Below are 24,082 nucleotides of genomic sequence, written 5' to 3'. Positions count from 1 at the left end.
TCATACAATAACTGGTAATAAAGATCATTCAGCTATCATAATAATATAAATCAATTAAGATAAACCATTCTGCATAAGAAGTTAGGCAAAACAGTTGTGAACAGCATATCGCATAATAAGTTATTCATATGTCAAGCACAAATAAATGACTCCACCGTACAAAAGTGCCAAATGGTAACCCACACATTCATACATTAACATATAAACAACTCAGCTCTATATCACTCTAAGAATATAAGCAGAAATTAATCAAGAGATAAAAGTACCATTTATGACTGATTTCACTCACAAACTTCAAGCAATAATGATTTATCTCTACTTACTTCTAACATCTACTAAGAGTACAGAAGTGCAACATCAGTAGCAGACATTAAAATTCAAACATAAATAAATCTCGATCCATCCATTCATCAAAAACCCCCTCCGAGGGTGCAAAAGTGCATGTTCTGAGGACAAGTTTTTTGACAAATTTCCGGACCCTTCTCCAAATGCCATGAGAAGGGTTAAATACTACTAACTAACTAATCTTAATTACACAAATTTAGGAAACGACTTCAAATGACCGCCCTTTTACTAAAACAAATTTATTTCTAAAAATTGAATCTAATTTATAACCGTTTCTGTATCTGCTCCTTAGTGCTGTAAGCAATGCAAGGTTCGCCTGGAAAGAGTCGGCCGGTTGTCTTTTTCTTTTGTTCGAGCGATAAAAGTAGAAATAACAAAAGCTGGAACCTCTTTCTGACAAATTAGAAGATATTTTCGAAAATCTTCCTTTGGCTGGGTGTATTTGCTGTGTGTATACTTAGTATAACCCAGATTTCTTTCAAACGGATTGTGCTGTTGCTATTTCGGTTTCCGGCCGTGCGAATGACTCAATGAGTTAGGGATTTCGTTTCCTGAACAATCTTCCGTATTGAAAATTGCTTCCATTCTTTGTTCTAGGCTTTTCTGGAACGTCCTCCCTCTTTAGCATTTTTCTTTTTGCTTTACCCAGTCTGAGCTTCAGGATTTTTTGCAAACATGCTGCTTTTGTGCGCCTTTGACTCTGAGTCTTGGATAGTCTATTTTCATCAGTGTCTGTTGAGTGATACTCTGGAATCCGCGGTCCTGCTGCATGCGGCATCCATTTGCGAAGGCATCTCCTCTCTGTTCTTCTAGTATTGGCGCTTTCCCCTTTTCCTTAGATGTTTCCTGCATATAGATTTATATTAGTCGCTGCCTTACAGTTTACGCAAAGGAAAAGAGAAATGACAAAAAGATTGACATGAAAGCTTTAAGTTCTAATGAATGCATAATCATGACACTCATAATGACTTGACTCTTCGAAAAACGCAACGCGATCATCCTTGGATACTCAGGCGTGTAACCATTAATTTCCCTTAAGGTGTGCGCTCAATTTTGGGTTTACAGATCATGCCGAGGAAAGTTTGCGATGAGTGGTTTTTGCGATTCGCATCGCAGCATCGAGGATTGTGATGTCGAGAGGTGTCATCGCAGCAATTGATAGTCTCATTCATCGCAGATCGCAAATCGCAAGATCGCAGTTTGTAAGATCGCAGATCGCAAATCACAAGATCGCATTTTTCATTTGATCACTGTGCGTTGCTTATGCGACGTTGCGATATGCGACGTCGCATATCGGCCGTCGGCGATTCCTTAGGTTTTTCTTTTAAGGGCGCTTCCAAAATATGTGATGCGATGAATTTCGCATCGCTTCTTTGCAGCTTATTTATGTGCATAGGAAAAAGCTTCACTCTCTCTTTGCGATGCGATATAGCTTTTAGGGAGTTAAATACAAAAATTTTGATAAAAATATTTTTGGGATTTTTTGTTAAGGGTCCCCCTTTGCTTGATGTTATTGCTAATACCAAACAAAGAGGGGGGTTGTTGGTGACCACAACAATGGCAATTCACTGTGAAGAACCAGTTATCTCTACTTTTCTATTGACATTTCCACTTCCGAAACAGAAAAATTTTCATATGTCTAAATTTTGTTATGGACAGATAGAGTAGATTACCCCTTATCTTGTCAATGATACTTTGTCTCAACCTTTCTTTTATTCCAATTGTCTGCTTCCTTAGGCTTAGTTCTTGCATTCACACCAGACATTACTCGGTCCTTTTTAAAGATAAAATAAGGTCTTCTCTGTGTACTGGCTTTAAAATATGCTCATTTGTCGTAGGTAGAGCCTCTGCTGCCCGCAAGCGTCCATAGCCTCGACAGGGTTACCATGTTATCCAGCAATGATTCTTTTTCCTGCTTGAGGTTATTTACAACATTTCAGAGAAAAATCCTTTTTGACACTTTTTCCTTTTTTATTCTCTAAAGAACAATGTCTTGGTTTGGTGGCCAAATTATGACACAGTCATTCACTTGATTTACACTTTTGCTGAGCAAGCTGGCTCGTGATGAGACCCCTTGTCTTTTGATTGCAACAATCTTGAGTCGTTGCCCTATTTTGATAGACAGTATTGGCAAAGTCAGCAAGTTATAATATCTGTGATTATGATAAGCCGGCTCGTGATGAGACCTCTTATTCTTTAAGATATAGTGTTTTCTCGGATTGTTTCTCTGAATGCTGCGGTTTCCTTTAGCAGGGAGGAAGTCATTGTTTTTCCTTAAGAAAGCTCTGGACGACAATAATAGAGTTTGAAAACAACAGCTTTACAGAGAATATTTATTTTATTATTGATGATACCTTTCATTGTGCTGACATAAAACAATTTTTTACCAAAGGTTGCTTTCATCAAAGTTTTTTGAGAGGTTGAAACTAATATCACATTCAGGCTAAAGTTAACTCTATTTGTCAATAATAAAAGTTAGATTTTTCGAAAAGTTTTGCTATTTGTACAAGCGAAATCAAAATCTGATAGAGAATTGGTGTGTACTTTCATGAATCCTTTTTGATGATCATTTACAACCGGTTTTATTTATAAGAAAGAGAAAAACAAATTAAAAAAAAAAAACTAAAACTATCCTACAAAAATAGAAGAATGATCTTCTATGGAAAATACATTTTAAGAATCTGTCCATTCACAGGCAAAGAATCTCTTCTACCTGCCAAATCCTGCAACACAAACGTCGATGGGCCTATGACTTCTACAATCTGAAAAGGACCAAGCCACAGCTTCTGAAATTTCGTATGTTTGCCATTTTCTTCATGAGCCTTATCCCATTTCAAAACTAAATCTCCCATCTGAAAGCTTTTTCTGGTCATTATGCTTGAGTCAAAGAGGATTTTATTAGCGCTTGGTGGTGAGCATGGGTTTTCTTAGCTTGTTCTCGTCGTTCTTCTAGTTTGATTATCTCCATTTGTCTCAATTGTAAGGAGGAAGTAGATACTTCATCAATGTGTTGTACTAAAGACAAAGAGGGAATGACTAAGTGAGTTGGAAGAACCACTTCTTTCCCATAAACTAAATTAAAGGGAGAAGTGCCGATTGAAGCTTTCTTCGTAATTCTATCTGCCCATAAAGCATTTACCAGCGCTTTGTGCCAATTATTTTGGTTTTGGTCGACTGCTCTTTTAATAATCCTGATTAGGTTTTTGTTTGTTGATTCAGCCAACCCATTACCTTGGGGATAGTAGTTGGCAGAATACTTCAGTTTGAACCCTCTTTTAAGTGCAAACTCATTCATTGTATTTCCAGAAAAGTATGATGCATTATCAAACATTAAGGCCGTTGGCAATCCAAACCTAGTGATGATAAATTGATCTATGAATTCAATAATGTTTTCAGAATTAACTGTCTTGAGAGGAACTGCTTCTACCCATTTAGTAAAATAATCTGTTGCCGTGAGGATATACCTATGCTACTTAGAAGAGTGAGGAACGATCTCACCTATTATGTCCAAGCCCCATTGGCTGAATGGTTGCTCGATGTTAACCGGCTGTAGTGGCATGGACGATTTCTTTTGTTTCCCTGCAGCAGTCTGGCAGATTTGGCATTTCCTTACGTAATTGTATGAGTCTTTGAACAGTGTGGGCCAATAATATCCTGCACGTAAGATCTTAGGTGCAGTAGCTTCTACAACATAGTGTCCACCTGCTGGTCCATCGTGGAGTTCTTGCAAAACCTTTTCGGCTTCAGTTTTCTCAAGACACATCATTTATGAGCTGGTATTGTTTAGCTTTCAATCTCAGAGCTCTTTTCTTGGTGTGATCCAGGTGTGATGGATCATACCCGTTCTTAAGATAATAAATGGTGTCCGCATATAATGATTCTGCGTCGTTTAGGCTTACCTCATATTTATGTACCTCTTCAGATGAGTTCTCAGGAATTTGCGATGCTCCAGCTAACATCTTGCAGAAGCCTTGACCTCTTACGATGTTTGCTGGCTTGATCTCAAGATCGTATTCTTGTAAAGCGGTAATCCAATTTGCTCTCTTTTCGCCCACATCCTTCTGTACCAGCAGGTTTCTTACCGCTGGAAATGGTACTACGACTTTGGTATGGGCTTTAAGTAAGAAAGGTCTGAAATATTTGATCGCTTTGAAAACAGCATATGCCTGTTTCTCCACGTCTGAATAATTGAGCTCAACACCTTGTAAGTTCGAGCTAAAGAATGCGATTGGAGCTTCTGCCTTCTCTTGATTTGCTTGAGTTAAAATCGTGGCATAAGATTTCTCTGAGGAAAAAGTGTATAAGATAAAAGATTCTGAAAAATTTTGGGTAGCCAAAGATGGAGCGTTGATGATAGCTTGTTTGATCAAGTTGAATGCTTCGTGCTCATCTTGACCCCATTTAAAATTTGAATTCTTTTTTATCATATTTTGTAAAGGAGAAATAATACGTGAAAAATCCGGGACAAACCTTTTTACAAAATTGATTTGTCCAAGGAAAGATTGCATGGCCTTTTTGTTATGGGGCAAAGATATTTCGGAAATTTCTTTAATTCTGTCAGGTTCAATGTGAATACCAGATTTCGACACTATGAATCCTAGCAATTTCCCTTCACTTAATGCGAAAAAAGATTTCTTTGGGTTAAGTGAAATCCCATACCTTAAACATCTTTGAAAGATTTGTCTCAAATCTTTGAGATGGTCGCTTCGCTTCTTGGAGTACACTGTTATATCATCCAGGTAAATCACTTCCGATTTATTGACTAAACCTTTAAACGCGATGTCCATGGCTCTCTGAAAGGTAGCGCCGGCATTGATCAAACCAAATGGCATCTTCCGATATGCGTATGTGCCCCATTTGGTTCGGAATGTGGTTTTCAACTGATCATCGGGATGTACCAGCACTTGATTGTATCTTGAAAATCCATCCAGGAAAGACATTAATTCTGAGCCCGCTACTGCCTGTAGTATTTGCTCCATAGGTGGGAGGGGAAAATTGTCTTTCTGACAGGCTTTGTTGAGATTCCAGAAATCAATACAGATCTTGATATCTCCGTTTTTCTTCCTAACGGGCACCATATTGGATACCCATTTGGAATGCCTGACGGGGAAAATTATTCTGGCTCTCAACAACTTATTTAGCTCAGTCTTTATCTGATTTTCTAAGTTGGGGTGGATTTTTCTGAGCTTCTGCTGGACAGGTTTTTCATTGTCAATCATAGGGATAGTGTGTTGAATGATAGAAGTGTTGTATGTCTTCAGCTCATCGTAATTCCATGCAAAAACTTTTTTGTATTGTCTCAGAAGACGGATATATGCTGATTTTTCTTCAGGGGCTAGGCCGTGGCCCATATTAACGTTTTGCGGCTTCTGATCGGTTCCTAGGTTCACTAATTCATAATTCAGAGTTGAACTGTAGAGTTTAGAATTGGCAAACCTTTTGAACCGACTTTTTAAATCATATAAATCTTCTAACTTAACCACCGATTTAGGTATAGCATTATCAGTGCTATTTTGTTGTATTTGGTAATCACGATGGTCTTCGTCAATTATTTGATTTGAGTAGGATCCTTCAAAAGTGAGGAAATTTACAATGTCAGGGTCGTCGTTGAATACTCTCCGGTTGGTGATGTTTTCAGGGATGGATGGTCTAAAGCTTAATTCTATTGAGAACCTATCGGGACTAAAATCTTCGGAGGGAATAAGTCTAGAGGCTACGTTAGCTAACAGGTCTGCGCTCGCATTTTGGAGTCTTGGGATTGACGAAATATTGAATGCTATGAAATGTGAAGTTAGATCTTGTACTAAAGATTGATAGTGCTTTAAATGACTTGACAGGCAATGTATGGTGTTACGTACCTGTTTGACGACAATCTCAGAATCTCCAAAGACTTGAAGATAATTAACATTCAACCCGATTGCTTTGTATAGGCCTTGCACCAAGGCTACGTACTCCACTGTATTGTTTGTGCAATCGAACTCAAGTCTACATGTAAGCATGATCTTGTTTCCATCTGGGCTAATCAGAACGCATCCTGCTCCTGCTCCCTTGTTAGATTTAGAGCCATCAAAATATAATTTCCAAAACAAAGATGTATTTACAGAGTTATCTAAAAAATTAAAACACTTTGAATCATCAGTTTGGGAAAAATTTTCAACTTGGGACAAAACTGAATTTTCTAAGTAAGGTGAGGTGTGAGCATTGAAATTGCCGAGGAAAGAATCTACCGAGTAATTGCCTATGATACTGCTGTTGTATGCTATTGCTTCATTCTCTCCTTCCAATTCAGTCACTATGTACTTTTGGTGCAACTCTCATTCAACCTTTATTTGATTCGCTTTACCGTTGTAGGGTAACCACATGTGCGACCAGTCGGTTGAGAAATATCCGTGGAGTTTTTCGGACCAATCCCTGCTAAGAATTAAACCATAGAATTCAGGGATATCAGCTACTAGAATGTCGATAACCTGGCATACTTTCGGGTTAGACGACAATCTTATGGTCACCTGGTTAAGTTCACCAATCACTTCGACTTGAGATCGATCAAGTTGAACTATGCGCACTACGGATTTTTGTGGCTGAACATTCAATTTGGCACATATTGATCTGGGTAAAATATTCGTTGAAGCACCAGAATCAAACAAGCAATTGTGCACGTTTTTATTGAAAATTTCATAAGTGAGAAGAAAAGGAGGAGTATGAGATCTTGATATTCCTCCAATCAAGGCAATGTCATTTGGATCAATCTTATTGATCATGTTGGTTGGAGGTCTTCCCATGTTGTGGGAAGCTACAGCTGTAGGTAAAGATGTAGTAGGCATGGCATGTAATTCTTTCATCATTATTTTCTGTTGATGTTTCAATTTTCTCAATTCGTAAAGAGTGATATTAGCCCTAGTCTTTTTCATGTCATCGATAATGTTATACACCATTTCATCCGACACTATCAGTGTTCTTGATGGAGGTGCTTGATCTGATTGGACTGGGCTAAATTGGGTCGCTCTAGTGGTTGTTTTCTTTGTTGCGACCTTATCTTTTGTTGCAGGGCTTGCGCCCTTCTGTTTAGGGGTAGTTTGGGGAGGATCAAGTTGATTTTTGCTTCGTGTGCTAACCGGAAATGCTTCTTGATCTTCTTCTTGTGGGAGGATGAAATCCCACATTCCTTGTAGTTCCACAACTTCTTCATCATCGGTCTGCCCTTCAGTGGTATTCTCTTCTTCTTCTTCTTCTTCAGATTCGACGTTTGAGACAGAATTGGGTGGTTTCACCTCCATGGGAGGATTTCTTTTAAAAGCTCTGTAGGGATTTTTTGAAGAAGTGTCTGCTACTTGTTCTCTTATGTCAATCATTTCATTGGACATGGCCTTTAACACTTTTTGTAATCCTTCCATATCGAAAGGATCTCTCGTTTGCTTCTTCTTGGTGTCTTCTTTGAAAGAGATTTTCTTAGATTTGCGTTCTTCTATTGCAGATCTCTTTTCTAGGGCAACTACGCGCTTTTCTACTGCTAACGCCTCTGTCAAGTTTTCAACTAAGGTCGCCTTGTTTTCCCTATCTACGAAGATAGCCAAGTTTGATGGTAAGGCCGTGATATACCATTCACATCTTACTTCCTCGCTGGGTTGAGAAGCAGCGGGAATTTTGTTGAGGATCTTATTGAACCGTAAATTGAAATCTTTAATGGGTTCTCTAGCCTCAGCTTTAATATTAGATAGGTCATTGATCAATGTCGTTGTTGATCTGTCATCACCAAACTTGGTGAGGAATTGACTTTGAAAAATGTCCCAACTTGTGATGGACCCGGAAGGTAAAGAAAAGTACCATGACTCGGTTGTTCCTTGCATTGTATAAGGAAAAAGCCGGACAACAGCATCCTCATTGGTAACTCCATTGAGATTAACAGAAAGCATGAAATTATTGATATGCTCTTCAGCTAACATGCATGTTTCTGGATTGAATTTAGGTAGCCATTTCTTAGGATGGGCCGGTATTGGGCTCAGGGGTGGAGGAATTAAAACCGCCCCAGGATTGTTCCATGGAGACTGGGCCATCGTTGAGCCGCTAGTTAATGAAAGTGCAGAGGATGGTCCCTGATGCTGAGAAGATGAAGATATTATGATCTTTGATGATTGAAGAGGAAGGGTTGTGGAAGATGGATGAGTGATTTGGGATGAGGATGTGGGTGGTCGACTTCGCGGTGAGGGGATTGAAATGGACGAAGTAGATGAAAGAGTCTCACTGTCAGACTCTGGTAGTGTTTTCCTTGCTCTTTTCCTAGTAGGGAGAGGGAGTTCACTTGGTTGAATACCAAATTTTTCACTCTTCAATCTGGTCAGGGGATGAGCAGGATTGTACTGCGAAGTCACGCTGCCGTGAGATTTATCAGACCTCTGAGAAAAAATAGAGAATCCCTGGAGTTTATGAATCAAAGTTTGAATTTCAGGGGGTTCAATGATGAGTTGGTCTAATATATTAGGGTAGGTAGCAGCGGTGGATACTCAAGCGACTTCTAACTCCGGGTTTAACTGTACTGGAGAAGTCGGGGGAGTTGATGAGGGTGATTTACTCTCAGAATGGTATTTAGATTTTGACTTAGTTACCATTCATAGTTCGGGCCCTCCTTCTTGCGCCAAATATGTTGAGGGCCCTAAAATCGGGTCAACAACAAGGGGGATACCCACCCGGTCCGGAACCTGGTTGGCGGCTCCTTGCCCGTTTGGTGTAGTGGGTCCGACTGGGGATAATGGGACCAGCTTCCGAATCTAAAGGATGTGTGTGTGTGTAGATTTTGATGATGCTAATCTAGAGGTAATTTTAAGCTAATTTAATTCTAAACTCTAAACTGACTCTATACTAATGTAATCTAACAAAAACATCACGTCTAATCTACACTAACCCGGGGTAGAATTCTTTCATCATGCGATCTAAAAAGATTTCATACAATAACTGGTAATAAAGATCATTCAGCTATCATAAGAATATAAATCAATTAAGATAAACCATTCTGCATAAGAAGTTAGGCAAAACAGTTGTGAACAGCATATCGCATAATAAGTTATTCATATGTCAAGCACAAATAAATGACTCCACCGTACAAAAGTTCCAAATGGTAACCCACACATTCATACATTAACATATAAACAACTCAGCTGTATATCACTCTAAGAATATAAGCAAAAATTAATCAAGAGATAAAAGTACCATTTATGACTGATTTCACTCACAAACTTCAAGCAATAACGATTTATCTCTACTTACTTCTAACATCTACTAAGAGTACAGAAGTGCAACATCAGTAGCAGACATTAAAATGCAAACATAAATAAATCTCGATCCATCCATTCATCAAAAACCCCCTCCGAGGGTGCAAAAGTGCATGTTCTGAGGACAAGTTTTTTGACAAATTTCCGGACCCTTCTCCAAATGCCATGAGAAGGGTTAAATACTACTAACTAACTAATCTTAATTACACAAATTTAGGAAACGGCTTCAAATGACCGCCCTTTTACTAAAACAAATTTATTTCTAAAAATTGAATCTAATTTCTAACCATTTCTGTATCTGCTCCTTAGTGCTGTAAGCAATGCAAGGTTCGCCTGGAAAGAGTCGGCCGGTTGTCTTTTTCTTTTGTTCGAGCGATAAAAGTAGAAATAACAAAAGCTGGCACCTCTTTCTGACAAACTAGAAGATATTTTCGAAAATCTTCCTCCGGCTAGGTGTATTTGCTGTGTGTATACTTAGTATAACCCAGATTTCTTTCAAATTGATTGTGTTGTTGCTATTTCGGTTTCCGGCCGTGCGAATGACTCAATGAGTTAGGGATTTCGTTGCCTGAACAATCTTTCGTATTGAAAATTGCTTCCGTTCTTTGTTCCGGGCTTTTCTGGAACGTCCTCCCTCTTTAGCGTTTTTCTTTTTGATTTACCCAGTCTGAGCTTCAGGATTTTTTGCAAACATGCTGCTTTTGTGCGCCTTTGACTCTGAGTCTTGGATAGTCTATTTTCATCAGTGTCTGTTGAGTGATACTCTGGAATCCGCGGTCTTGCTGCATGTGGCATCCATTTGCGAAGGCATCTCCTCTCTGTTCTTCTAGTATTGGCGCTTTCCCCTTTTCCTTAGATGTTTCCTGCATATAGATTTATATTAGTTGCTGCCTTACAGTTTACGCAAAGGAAAAGAGAAATGACAAAAAGATTGACATGAAAGCTTTAAGTTCTAATGAATGCATAATCATGACACTCATAATGACTTGACTCTTCGAAAAACGCAACGCGATCATCCTTTGATACTCAGGCGTGCAATCATTAATTTCCCTTAAGGTGTGCGCTCAATTTTGGGTTTACAGATCATGCCGAGGAAACTTTGCGATGAGTGGTTTCTGCGATTCGCATCGCAGCATCAAGGATTGCGATGTCGAGAGGTGTCATCGCAGCAATTGATAGTCTCATTCATCGCAGATCACAAATCGCAAGATCGCAGTTTGTAAGATCGCAAATCGCAAGATCACATTTTTCATTTGATCACTGTGCGCTGCTTATGCGACGTTGCGATATGCGACGTCGCATATCGGCCGTCGGTGATTCCTTAGGTTTTTCTTTTAAGGGCGCTTTCAAAATATGCGATGCGATGAATTTCGCATCGCTTCTTTGCAGCTTATTTATGTGCATAGGAAAACGCTTCACTCTCTCTTTGCGATGCGATATAGCTTTTAGGGAGTTAAATACAAAAATTTTGATGAAAATATTTTTGGGATTTTTTGTTAAGGGTCCCCCTTTGCTTGATGTTATTGCTAATACCAAACAAAGAGGGGGGTTGTTGGTGACCACAACAGTGAGTAAGGAAAAGAAAGGGAAGGTGAAGGATTCTCATCCCAAATCCAATTCTTCCCATGGTGGGAAGAATTTTGACAAATCGAAAGTGCGTTGCGTTCATTGTCATGAGGTGGGCCATTTTGCTACAAATTGTCCACTGAATAAATCCAAGAAGGGATCCTTGGAAGGATCAAAAGGTGAGGCACTGGTCTCATAGTTCGAGTTGGATTTCACACTCTTCACATGCATGGCTTCATCCATGGTGGGATGTGGTTGGTTTCTCGACAGTGGATCTTCTTTCCACATGACCGGCGAGAAGAGTTTGTTCAGTACCTTGCAAGAGAAAGATCTCCAGATACTCATAGCAATGGGTAATGATGAAAAGTATAGTGTCTGAGGTGTAGGCAAGGTTGTTTTTCAGAGGGAGCATGGAACTTGCATTACCTTGAACGATGTCAAGTATATACAAGGACTGAAGAAAAATTTGGTGTTGATCGCAATGCTGGAAGAAAAAAGTTATGATGTAGTCTTCAGTAAGAGAAAGGTTTTCCTTCGACACATCACCACTAGACAGGTGAAGCAGATCAGTTCACGAGTCAAGAACCTGTATGCTCTTGAGGTTCAAGATGCATGCAAAGCCTTGAGGAGCAAGGCAACTGATGGAGACAACGTGGTTGAGAGGGAGAGTAAATTACCTCTCAACATGCAGCACCAGAAGAAGTCTCAGACAATTGTGGAGAAGCCACAATTGGTGAAGTAGCTTCAGGAGGTTGTGGAGCAGCCACAACTAGAGAAGCCAAGAGGAGATCGAGTAGAGACATCTACTCATGCAGAGACCTCTAGTAGGGGGAAATTTTGAGCCAAGTGGGAAGAGGGATCACATGCATCCATACCTCCAAGTCGGAGGTGGGGCGATGTGGAGTGACAATCCCAAGAAGGCTAGAATAGGGGCAGGATCATTGAGGTACCCAACCTCTCTGATTAGACCTTGCTACAGGAGCTCCGACGAGGAGTAGCAGGATTGGCTGAGTGGGTAGAGACAGATGCAGATGGAGCAGCAGAGAGAGCTACAGTGCAGAGCTAGCATGCTGCAACAATGCGAGAGGCACAGGAGTGTTGCACCAATGGAAGATGGCACAGAGAGGCGTGCAATGGTGCAAGATGCATGGAGTGTTGTAGCAACTCAGAGGTCAGAGAGGGAGCACTTTTCAGCAAGAGAGGGAGCTTCAACATCAGAGGATGTTTCTAGCCCAACAGGGAGGTCAATTTGGAGATTTTTTTGTTTCTAGAGTTGCTAGAGCAACAACACTTGGGAGAAGTGTTGCATGCAGGACATTCCAAAGGTTCAGGATCGGGTTCGAGTTGAATGCCTTTCTTGTTGAGAGGGAGTGTTGAAAGTGGCAACAAGAAATGCTAAAAATAGAAATGCTAAAATAGCATTGCTATAAACAGCAGTTCGGGTACCAGTGTTGGACATAGCAACAAGGAATGAAAAATGGAAGTGCTAAAAATAGCATTTCTATAAATAGCATTTCGAGATGGCTTCCAATTTTAGTTAGTCCCTGAACCAAAATTGAGAAGTAAAATTCGAATTTGATCTTAGCAGCTGTTTGTAAAATAATTAATTAATTCATCTTGAGTTAATTAGTTGTAGAAAATCAAACATGTAGTCTATGTGGGGACATGCAATAGTTTCTCCATTGATTGAGGAATTTATCCATCAGTTAAAGAGATAACGATGAGTTGTAATTTGAGTTGTAATTAGTTAGCTTAGTTAACTGAGTGAAGTCCAGTTAGACTATTTTAAACAGTTTGTTGAATTAATTGTGAGTTCAGGTAGTTAATGCTTGCATGCATGTAACTACTACTCTCCAGATAACTGAATATTCTATCATAAATAATTCATGCATGTCAGTTCAGTCAGAGACCCAGTTGAGATCAAAGGATGGGAAGGTGTACTATCAGTTGGAGGATTTTTCGTATAAAGGAAACTCATCCATGCAGAAGGAATTATCTCCTTCAGGTTTGTGCAGTTAATTCTGAGCCAAGTGAGCAGTGTGAGGTGGGAATTCACACAAGTGGAAGCACTGGACCCTAGGAGAAATTGCGCAAGGAAATAGGAGGCTTGGAGGGCAGAGGAGAAGGTTTGTGAGAGCCTTTGACTGTCTATGAGCAGTAGTTTGATTGCAGAGAGAGTAGGATAGCTTGAGAGCTGATTCTTTTTGTAACTTGAACAAGATTTCAACTTGTATGATAATATAGAGATTGGGGTTTTAGGCTGAGGCTTTCCGTGGGTAATTTCTTCTGTTTTATGTTCTCATTGATCTTGCTCATATTTGATTAAGCTTCCACAAAGTTTGTTGTAGAAGTAGATCTTGTATTTTGCTTTTGTATATTGCATAATCTGTTGATCCATAGTGGGAATTTCTACATTATTTATATTATCGAACCAGATTGGATAAACAAAGCAAGGTATGAATGGAAGAAGGATGAAGAAGTGTCACCACTCATTCAAAAGTTGCAGAAGATCCCAGTTCAAACAATATTTCCAAAACTTGACGAGGAAGGAATAATCATATTGGAACCTGGAGCAGTCATAGAAATAAGAACCCAAGAACTATGAAATCGATTAATTTCAGAGTATCTCATCAAGTGGAAGAACTTACTCACTGAATATTCCACATGGGAGGACAATAATTTTATACAGAAGCATCAAGAACTACTCTAGCGTTGAGGACAACACTTTTTGAAGGCAAGGGGCATGTTAGGTCCCTATACTACTAGTGTAACCCCTTATTGCTATTAGTACAACCCCCTTATTATACTGTTGTGCCCATGTAGTCCCCATGTTGTTATTATTGTGCTCCATAGAAGCCCACTATTGTTATTAGTGTGCCCTTAGATTATTATTTTTATGTCGCCTTTTATTATATTATGACCCCTTAGACTCCTATATATAGAAAGGAGGTCTTGTCATTTGTATCATTGAAGAATTGTTGATTTGTGTAATGTAAAGGAGGTTTCCCCCTCGAAGAGGCTTATTTCTAAGGCGTTCATCTATATTTTCTATATTTTTGTGAGCTGGTTTCATAACACATTTCCTCCCTTTGGGATCATGATTTTAGGAAGGGACCGTTATGTAGCCCCAAAAACACAGATTTCTATTTCTTGCATAAGTTTTAGAGGTTACTATATTTAAGTTAGCATTTGATTAGTTTTGCAAAGTAGGATTTCATTGCCATCTCTTCTATCTTCACTCTTGCAGTAGATCTCATCCATGCTTTCATTCCTTTCAACAACTTTCCTCATGCATAAAGTAGGAAGTTAGTTCATTAATTTTGTTTTTCTAGCTTATGAGAATGCTTCTTGTTTGCATAGATTTGAGGGAATTATACATGTTTTATGTAGAGCAGGTGCTTCCTGAGGAGACAAAGCCTTCATAGTCAGCAACCACCTTCCACTCCATCCACCATAGTCATTCATTGTTTTCACCATCACCTTCACTAGTTTTCATCATTTTTCATAGAAATTCTTCCAAGCACATTGAGCGAATCCAACCATCCTCTATCTTTGCTATTGATTTTTGAGTGATCCTAGACCTTTCCTCACTTCATTCCACCCATCTACCACCTTCCTTAAGCCTTCCATGACCTCCAACACCTTCCATTTTTCTCTCGGCTGTATTCTGTAGGTTTATAGGGAATCCTATAGGTTTCTAGTACATCCTGTAGGCTTTCCTGAAATGGCCTGTTTTGAGGCCAAATTGAGGGAAAACCTCTAGGAAGTCACCAAAAGCCTCTCAAGGGTCTTCCACACCATCCAACCATCTCCTAACACTTCCATCCATCCTCCAACATCCTTAATTCTCCTGCCACATCACCAAAAGAAATTAGTTTTCATACTTGATTTTGCATGAAAAGACAAAAAGACAAAAACATATTATTTCAGTCCCTTTACTTGCACATTAGTGATGTTTGATGCTTTTTACTTCCATTCTTAGATAGTAGCATTTGGTTCATGATAATTTAACATTATTTCAAAGCATAGTTTCCTGGCAGTTAATTAGGAAATGGTGTGATTTAGCCTTGAATTTCGGTCTTTTCCATTATTGGAGTAGAGTAGCTCTCCCTTAGAGTAGATTTCCCTTTCTTCCATCAAGAAACCAAGCTTCTTCTGACTCCATATAATTCTGGCTTGAAAACCCCAGTGGTCTCTCACCAGCTAAACTGTGACAATAGGTAGAACCATCACTGTTACTTGCGTATACAATACTGTAACCTCCAAGTTTGTACGAACCCCAGGTTGATAAAGTAAAGCTGGTAGCCTAGGAGTTACAACATTCTTGCTGCAATACTACACGAAAAATGAGAAAGACATGAAAAGACGTGATTACAATCACGTTTTCCATGTATTTATCATTTTTCATGTAGCAGGGTCCATCGAAAGTATGCAACATGGGTACTCATTGGATGAGGAATCAAATTATGCATCCAACAAGTGTTACTGCTCGAAATTTGAGTAAACCCATAGGGAGATAAGTTGAAAATACAACTTGAAAATTTAGTTTTTTTTTTCCCTTTAAAATTTGATGATGTAATCTAATCTTATTTTATTATTTCCACTATTACTTTATAATTTCCTTAGGAGGTCCATTTTATACCTCAAAATTCCCATAGTGCAAGTGTCGATTCTTGGATGACACATGGCACCACTAGATGATACCATGTGATAGGATGACATCACCTTGACATCAACATGACATTAACAAGACACATTAAGAGTTGATGATGTGGAGGCTAGGCTAATGAGGCACCTAGGAGACATGTGGCATGGTTTTATGGTGCCACCTAGCTTGGAGAATGCCACATGGTACCAAGGTGGTGTTATATGTGGTTGGGGAAGACGTCATAGAAGACCCCATAAGCCTAATGATATTTGGTAGCTCCTATTGTAGTGGGTTTTGGTAAACAAAAGTTGGAAAAATGAAACCTTCTTGTTACATGATGAAAATGTTCATGTCCTAGATCACCATGAAGGTTGAATGGGTTAATTCCAAAAGAATGGCACGGGGTGTGGTGGTACTGTGCCATTATGACATGGTGGGAACCACAATGGACCTCTTGTGAGGTGGCAGTGCCGCATGACACATCTATGATGATGTTCCAAGGGTTAAGAGGACTAAACTTCAAATGGGCATAAATATTAATCTAGAGGTCAGATTGAGGAAGACTCTTGATGATCTAAATGCGATGGTGTTATCCAAGGTGAGTTCAACACATTTTGGGTGAGAAGAAATTTTATAACCCCACCTCCATGATGAGACCGTGGAGGTTGGATTAATTGAAAGTAACACCTCCCATTAAATTGGGATTAGTCCTAGGGGGTGGGAAGGAGTGTTACATATGAGGTCACATGTTCAAATACAAAGTGGGGTGCAGTATGTATACCTATATATAATTTAGTAATCATATCTATGTGTGGTCATTAGCCCCTTCACACCATCTCAAAATAACCCCATCACACCATGGCTATCTAGAAATAGAAAGGCAAGGCTGAAAACCACTGCCACACTTGGAAAAACTGATGCCAATGGCAGCAAGAGAACCAAATATGCACATTCATAAACCATGCATGCCAAATCTAGCAAGGAAATCATACATGCAACTTGATACCTGCAAGTAATCCCATTGTAGCCTCTTGATCCCGCTCTTCCTTGTTTGATATTTGTTTCCCTTTTCCTTTTTTGTCCCTCCTTTGCCTTCCTTCCTCCAACTAGAGTGTTCCAAGAACGTTGTAAGTGTATGAGAGTATGAGAGAGTAGAGAGAACAGAGAGAGAGATCCAAAAACGAACTAAGAAAAAGTTACACTAATAAAAACTATGAACAAATCCTCAGAAGCCTTTTTATTAATGAGGCTTCTATTTTCTTCATTTTCAATTCTTTTTCCTTCATTTTCCTCCTCACATGCAACCTATCACCTTTCACCTTTCTTTTCTCCTATTTTCCATTATTTTATAAATAAAATGCCAATTAATTCCACTCTTCCTTTCCAATTCCTTTTCTATTGCCTTTACCAATTTCCCCTTAGCCATATTAAACCAAATGAACACCCACACAAGGATGTTTTACCCAACATTTAGCTTGGAATACGTGTCCCATGACCATGGTCTTATTTTTTACCTTTATTAACTTTATTACATGGATTTTTAACCTCGGGTTGTTACATCCACTTAGAAAAAGATTTCACTCATAAGTGCAATTAGGATTTCCATTGGATTCTTGTAGAAGAAAATGAAAACAATGGTACAAGCATGGGGGAGAGTATGGGATCCTACAAACATTAAAGACCAACAATGTACAAACATTTTAATGATTGTATGGACACCTGCGCACAGGGACAAAGGCATTCTTATTCTTGTCAAGGGTGCAGGCATGGTAAGCACGATGAAGAAGCACGAGGGAGAAAGAAGAGAACACATTGAGAACATGGGATTAAATTCATTCACTCATGAATTTAGACACGCAAGGGAGATGAGGAGAGTGAGTGGGTAGTATTGCATAGACAACAAAAAGACAGAAGAATGATTTTAGAGAGTGGAGACAAATAATGCACAGGTCCTTGAAATCTTGGACTCCAAGTCCATTATAAGGTCCTTAAACTCCTAGATAGTTGTTGATTAATTGAAGCACAAATCCCTTGATAAATTCCCACTTAGGCTTTGAATCTGGCTCATGGGTGGCTATCTGCAAGAAATATTGCATTTAAAATTATCCTATTGTTGGAAGGAGAGTTGGAGTCCCTCCTTTAATTACCAACATCTATATATAAATTAGATAAGTATATGTTGCTTGTAAATAATTGTAGCTTCAATGGTCAATGAGTATTCTTGTGCATTCAAACATGATTTATTACGTGAATATGGATGTTGGGCCGCCAAATTAGCATACATTTTCACTCCATTTTCACCTTTATCCTCATTTTGTCACCTCATTTCATCACATTATCATTATATAACCCTATATTTCCATTACCATATGGGTTTATATTTTCATTTTCTAAAGTTATTAATTTCAAGTATTTAAAGTGAATTTATGATTAAAAGTTAGAAAAATAACATTTATTTTCTTATACCTAAAGGTGGAATGAGTTTGGTGACATGTGTAGGTGATTTGGAAGGTTCCAAGATACTCTTATGTGGCCTCCAAGACTCAAATTCGAATTCTCTTGAAGATTTGAAGGAGATTTGGGATAGGGGTCAAGCATATCTCATGGAGAAAAATCATGGATAAAGGAATATGTGTCTCATATTGGTTGTAACCATATGAGGGATTAGTGGATCCCCATTAATGAGTTAGTTGCTTATGTTTTTGTATAAATAGGAGTACCTGCTCCATTCAAAAGGAGAGGACTCTTGGAGCATGTATCCAACTTATGATGGAATAGGATAAAGCTTCATTTTACATAAATTTCCATTCTATAGTTTTAGATATAAATTGTCTTAATGTAGTATATGGAATAATTTGTCACTTTGTTCTTAAGAGAATTGAGCTCACTCTAAAAGGATCAAAGAAACATTTTATTTCATAATAGATCTTGTTTCATTTAATTGACTAGATGTTTGAGGATTTGTTTGTGATGGATGAATGGGTTTTAAATTAAAATCTTATCAGCATATGAGGGGACAACCAAGGGTCTAAGTTAGGCTCTCTCTCTATTTGATTTGCATGATAATTGAAATTCATTCTTTTGCTTTTAAGTTTCAAGTTATTTCATTTCCTATGCTTATGAAGGAATCTTAGTTTAGTTTGGATCAGTATACAAGGGGACAATCAAGGGACTAAGTTAGTGTCTCTCTCTCTATTGGAATCTAAATAACAATTAAAATTCATTCTCTTGTCTTTATTTCAAGTTTCTGGTATTATGTAATCAATGATTTCTTTTCAATCTATAATATTGTAGGGAAGGACAACCAGGACCTCCTCAATTAGGAGCCTCTTCCCTTGCATGTTATATTGAATCAAAAATCATTTAGTTAGACATAGAGTTAGTTGTGTACTCTTGCATATATTTTGCTGGCATTATCACAAGCTTACGAGTTTCCCTGGTTGATAATTTAATGAAAGCAATTTAAGCAATTAAGTTGCCCAACAATGGATGATTGGCTATCTAATGTGTTTATGCTATTATGAACTAACTTATTTGTGGGTTTAATCATGAGTATCAATGCAAAAGAGTTGTTGCAAGTGTTCATGGTGGTCTACAACAATCGAGAATTATTTTAATACTTGATACTCATTGATTAAATAATGTTAATATGAATATGAGTTGGTTGATGCAAGGTGTTTATGATTTCCTAGATGCCTTGAGTGATCATGTGTTTACTACTTTGTATCTTGAAGGTATGGGTAATCTACTAGTTGACCTTGGATGCTTTTCATTCCCTTAATAACAACAAGACTGCTTATATGGTTGTGCATATGAACATAATGTAAATGTTTATTATCATTAGTAAAATGTTTGTGCGAATGATCAGGAAATTCATAATCTTGTGTACATATGAAATTTAGTTGCTTATTGTTTTGGTTGAAAAGTGTATCTTATCAAGAAGGATTGAATGTTTCTTGTGTTTGATTGTAAGGAGTTATGCCTACTTATGGATTTGATTTATGAACAGTCTGTGTTGTCATGGCTAAGGTAAACTAAGGAGTAGTCTAGGTAGGCATGTACTTCTATGAACAATCCTGTAAAAGTTTGGGTGAAATTCAAGATTGACATCATGAGGCATGAAATCTCTGGTTCGACGAGTAAATGAAAAACTTAGCAATATTTTTATGGCATGAAGGTTTCATAAATGAGCATGAAACCATGATGGGGCCCATGCCTAAATTACTTCGTGATTTTAGGAGTTAATCCTAGTTTTCTTGGCAATCTCAGTAAATGACCTGAATGGTAAAACATGGGCCCAGGCCCGAGCTACTTCGATAGTTTTGGAGTTTGGGTGTTTAGCCTTTGGGGTTATAGCATGCATTTAACAAGCTCAAAGTGCTGATGGCTCAAATTCCAAGTGGGGCCTAGTTGAGTTTAGGGATCAAGCTTGTTTGGGGTCTACTGGGGGTTTGGCAAGTGTTTCCCTGTTTGTGGTTAAAGACCCGAATTTTTGTATAACGTGATTTCTTCATGAAACACACTAAGGTCAAGTTAGGTGGTACCTAATATGAAGCCTACATGCCTTAGTGACGTGGAAGAGAGATGACATGGCATGTGGAGTGTATGACACATGGTGGATGATTACAACCTATTTAGAGAGCTAAGGGCTTAAATCTACATGACACGTGGCATCCTAAGAGAGGGCCATGTGGTTGAAGTAATGTTAGCGTGACGTCATCTCTAGAATTTGATGTTTGGTGTTTGGGAGTGGTTGGCATGCTCTTTTTTTACTTCATGCTAGAAGACCTGAGTAAGCCAAGTCGAGGTCTAATTGTCAAATAATATAATAAAAAACATTTTAAGTGCAAAACATGTTGTGGGGCTGACTAGTGGGTTTCAGGTCAAGGCCAAGGTGGAAAAGTAACATGGAGCCAGGGGTGATGTGGCATGAAAATAGAGTGCCATGTGGCAGGTACCAATGACCATGTTGCAGGGTTAGATGGCCCAAAGATGAGTGACATGTGGCACCCTCAAAGAAGGCCATGCAGATGATACAACATCAGCATGAGGTCATCTTGGGCTTGCATTTGCATGGCATCAGGATAATGTCATCCAAGGATGATTCACCTTAAACCTTGGATGAAAGCAAGGATCACTGTGAAAAATGGAAGAATGTGATTGACAATGGCCGATATTGATAGGAATTCTTTTGGTAAATGATGACAAAATTTGGCGTCTTGGACCTCGGGAGGACTTGTGTGATACACAGTGGGCTAAGAAAGAGACAAGGGCATGATGATGTGACAAGGGTTGGGAAGGTGTGGCATGCCACACGGGCCTAATAAATGACATGGGGTTACCACATGGGCACCACGTGGGTGCCACATGGAAGTACCTTGTTGACATGGTGTGGTTTAAAGGGGCCAAGTTTTAGATGGTCATTAATTTTAATCCGCAAGTCAGATTGAGATAAATTTTATATCACCAAAAATATCTCAACGAGCTAGATGCGATGGTGGTTTTAGTTTTCAGTTTCAAGAAAGTTGAAAATTGAGGAATTTCGTAACCCCATTTCCATTATAGGACTATGGAGGTTGGGTTAAAAGTAAGTAACACCTCACATCCAACCTAGTTTATCTAAGGGGATGGGTGGTAGTGTTACAAAGTGGTATCAGAGTAGAAAGTTCAACATTGGAACTTTGGAGATAAAATTAGGAGTCTAAGATAGTATAGCATATTAAGGTTTTGTTGCAATGTAAGGATATAGCATCAAGTTTCAATACTTGGACTGGATGGGCTCAAGGATAAATGAATGAAAAGACAAAGGTTGTGCGTTGAACCTTTGGGGCATGAGATTTTGTGACCCATTTACAAAGTGAGGTGTTTTTGATGATTGCTTTCTTGTGTAATTGGGCGATGGTTGTAGCACTATAATTAGTGGCTATGCACTAATTACACATTGTGTATTGTTTCTGATGATTGCTTGCTTATGCAGTGGGTGCTGGTTGTAGCACTGTGATCGATGGTTATGTGTTGATTGCAGACTATGTATTGCATGCATATCCATGATGTTATTATAATTGTGGAAATTAAAGATCATAGATGTTGATGTTTTAAATTGATTTCTAACTTACTTTTAAGATTACAGATGTCATGGTTGCTAGCCTTGGTAAAGAGGTCGATTTTAATTAATGATTTTGGTCTTGGTAAAGAGGCTGATTTTAATGGGTGATGTCGGTTTTGGTAAAAAGGTTGATTTCTCAATATCTTGTAATGACATGATTTTAAACATGCTGACATATTCTTGGTTTTTATAAAATGTGATTGACGTGAAACTTTAGATTTGTGACCAATTGCAAGGCAACATGCTTGGCATAACATGGCAAGGTAGAAACTGGTATATTTATATTAATGCAACTAACAATTGAGTGAGTGTGGTAGCACATGAGAAGACTCAATATAGTAAAAGAAGAGTAGTTCACGTGAGCCTCAGGCACATGAACCAGTAGTGTATAATTTTGGGGGAGAGGAGGGGGCATTCCCTCAAGTTCTTTGATAAACATTGAAAGGTCCTTGAAACTTTAAGGTTTCCATAGAACCACTAAAATACTTAGTCTATATATATATATATATATATATATATATATATAGAGAGAGAGAGAGAGAGAGAGAGAGAGAGAGAGAGATAGAGATATATATATATATATATATATATATATATATATCTGGTAGTGAAGGACATATTGAAATATTACAACTCATGGGATTGGGTCGATGTAGAAGCATTGCATGCTTTGTGTTTTATTATTGGCTTCTTATTTCATCTCATTTCCTTGATTGTTTTCTGTAAGCATGGTCATCTTACCTTGCATGCAGTTTTTTATTGCTGCTATAAGCTTTTATTGTTTCTTTGTATTATTTCATTTTTTTGTTTTTAGCCTTGGTAGTTTTTGTGAATGGAAAGAAAAGTAATGGAGTTCTAGGGATGATTTGAGTAGAACCCAAATGGTAAATAGAATGCCTAGATGAAGCCCGAAAATATATAAAAAGGGCGATGGAAGGAAGGAAGAAATGAAGGGATAACCAAGGGGGTTGTTTGGGTCCATGGAATAAATGGACAAAAATATAATAACCATGAAGGTGGCATGAGGAAAGGATTTTTTCTTGAAACTTTAACACAACAAGTTCATTAATGAGTTCTAGGCAACATGGGACATCACTGGGAAAAGGGCAAGAAATACCATTGTTGGAAATGACATTGTAACTAAGATCCTGGGAATTACAGTGAGTGAGAATGAAGGAAAATATATGCAGGATAAAAATCATTTGTGTGTGGATAACATAGTTATGAAATGTTGAGTTTCATGAATTGTTGAATATTGCAATGACAATAATATGAGTTGATGGTGTTGGTATTGGCAGTAAGATAAAAGGTAGAATAAAAAGAAAGGAATTTTTCTTGGGTCAAGTTAGGAAAATTATTGTTCCAAATAAATGCATGCCATGCATGGATAGAGGTTCTCTTAACCTTGATTTTATTAGACATATGTGAATATGTGTTATTTTCATGAACATGTTGATGATTAAATGAATTCATGCAATTCCATTGTATTTAACAAGTGGTTGTCAGGAATCATTCTTGTGGAAGGTTGATTATTTATGCTTATAAAATTTGATGGATGTATAAATGGCATGTTTGGGGTAACATAATGAGTTTATCCAATGAGAACCTCTATCATGTGGGTATCCATTAGGTGAGTAGAACTCTTGCTGCTAATTATTTTATCATCATGTGATTATGACATTCAAGTTCCCATGCATATATTATGTCTGAGAAGGAAATATTGATGGTTGTGTCAGCATGTATACTGACTACTAACTAGAATAATTGGTCAAATGATTCGACAAGTACACCACTAAGTGATGTTCCTTGAGGCTGAGAAAACACTCAGTGCATTAGTGAACACATGTGTTGGGGTCAAAAGAGAGTTAAGTAGAGTAGGAATGCTTTGGTGATAATCAGGATGATAAACCCTTGGGGATTGATGGTTGAGAATCATGTGGGTTGTGATTGTGTTCCTAGGGATGATAAAACCATTGGCTATTATGCTGGTGGAGAAATTATTGAGAGATTGTTGCACCATAGAGATGGTGGGATGATAACACTTGGTGCAGCCTTGGGGGGAGGGGGTTTGAGAATACGAGCATCACTGAGAATTTGTTGCAGAGTGCACTCTTATTCCTATAGAAGAAACACAACTGACAAAACTCCTTCCTA

This window comes from Pinus tabuliformis, chromosome 7 (assembly GCF_031772625.1).
Source record: "Pinus tabuliformis cultivar Carrire ecotype Pingquan chromosome 7, CPIR1, whole genome shotgun sequence".
In the NCBI taxonomy this organism is placed as follows: Eukaryota; Viridiplantae; Streptophyta; class Pinopsida; order Pinales; family Pinaceae; genus Pinus; species Pinus tabuliformis.
The sequence above is the reverse complement of the archived record's forward strand: the minus strand, read 5'-3'. Positions refer to the sequence as shown.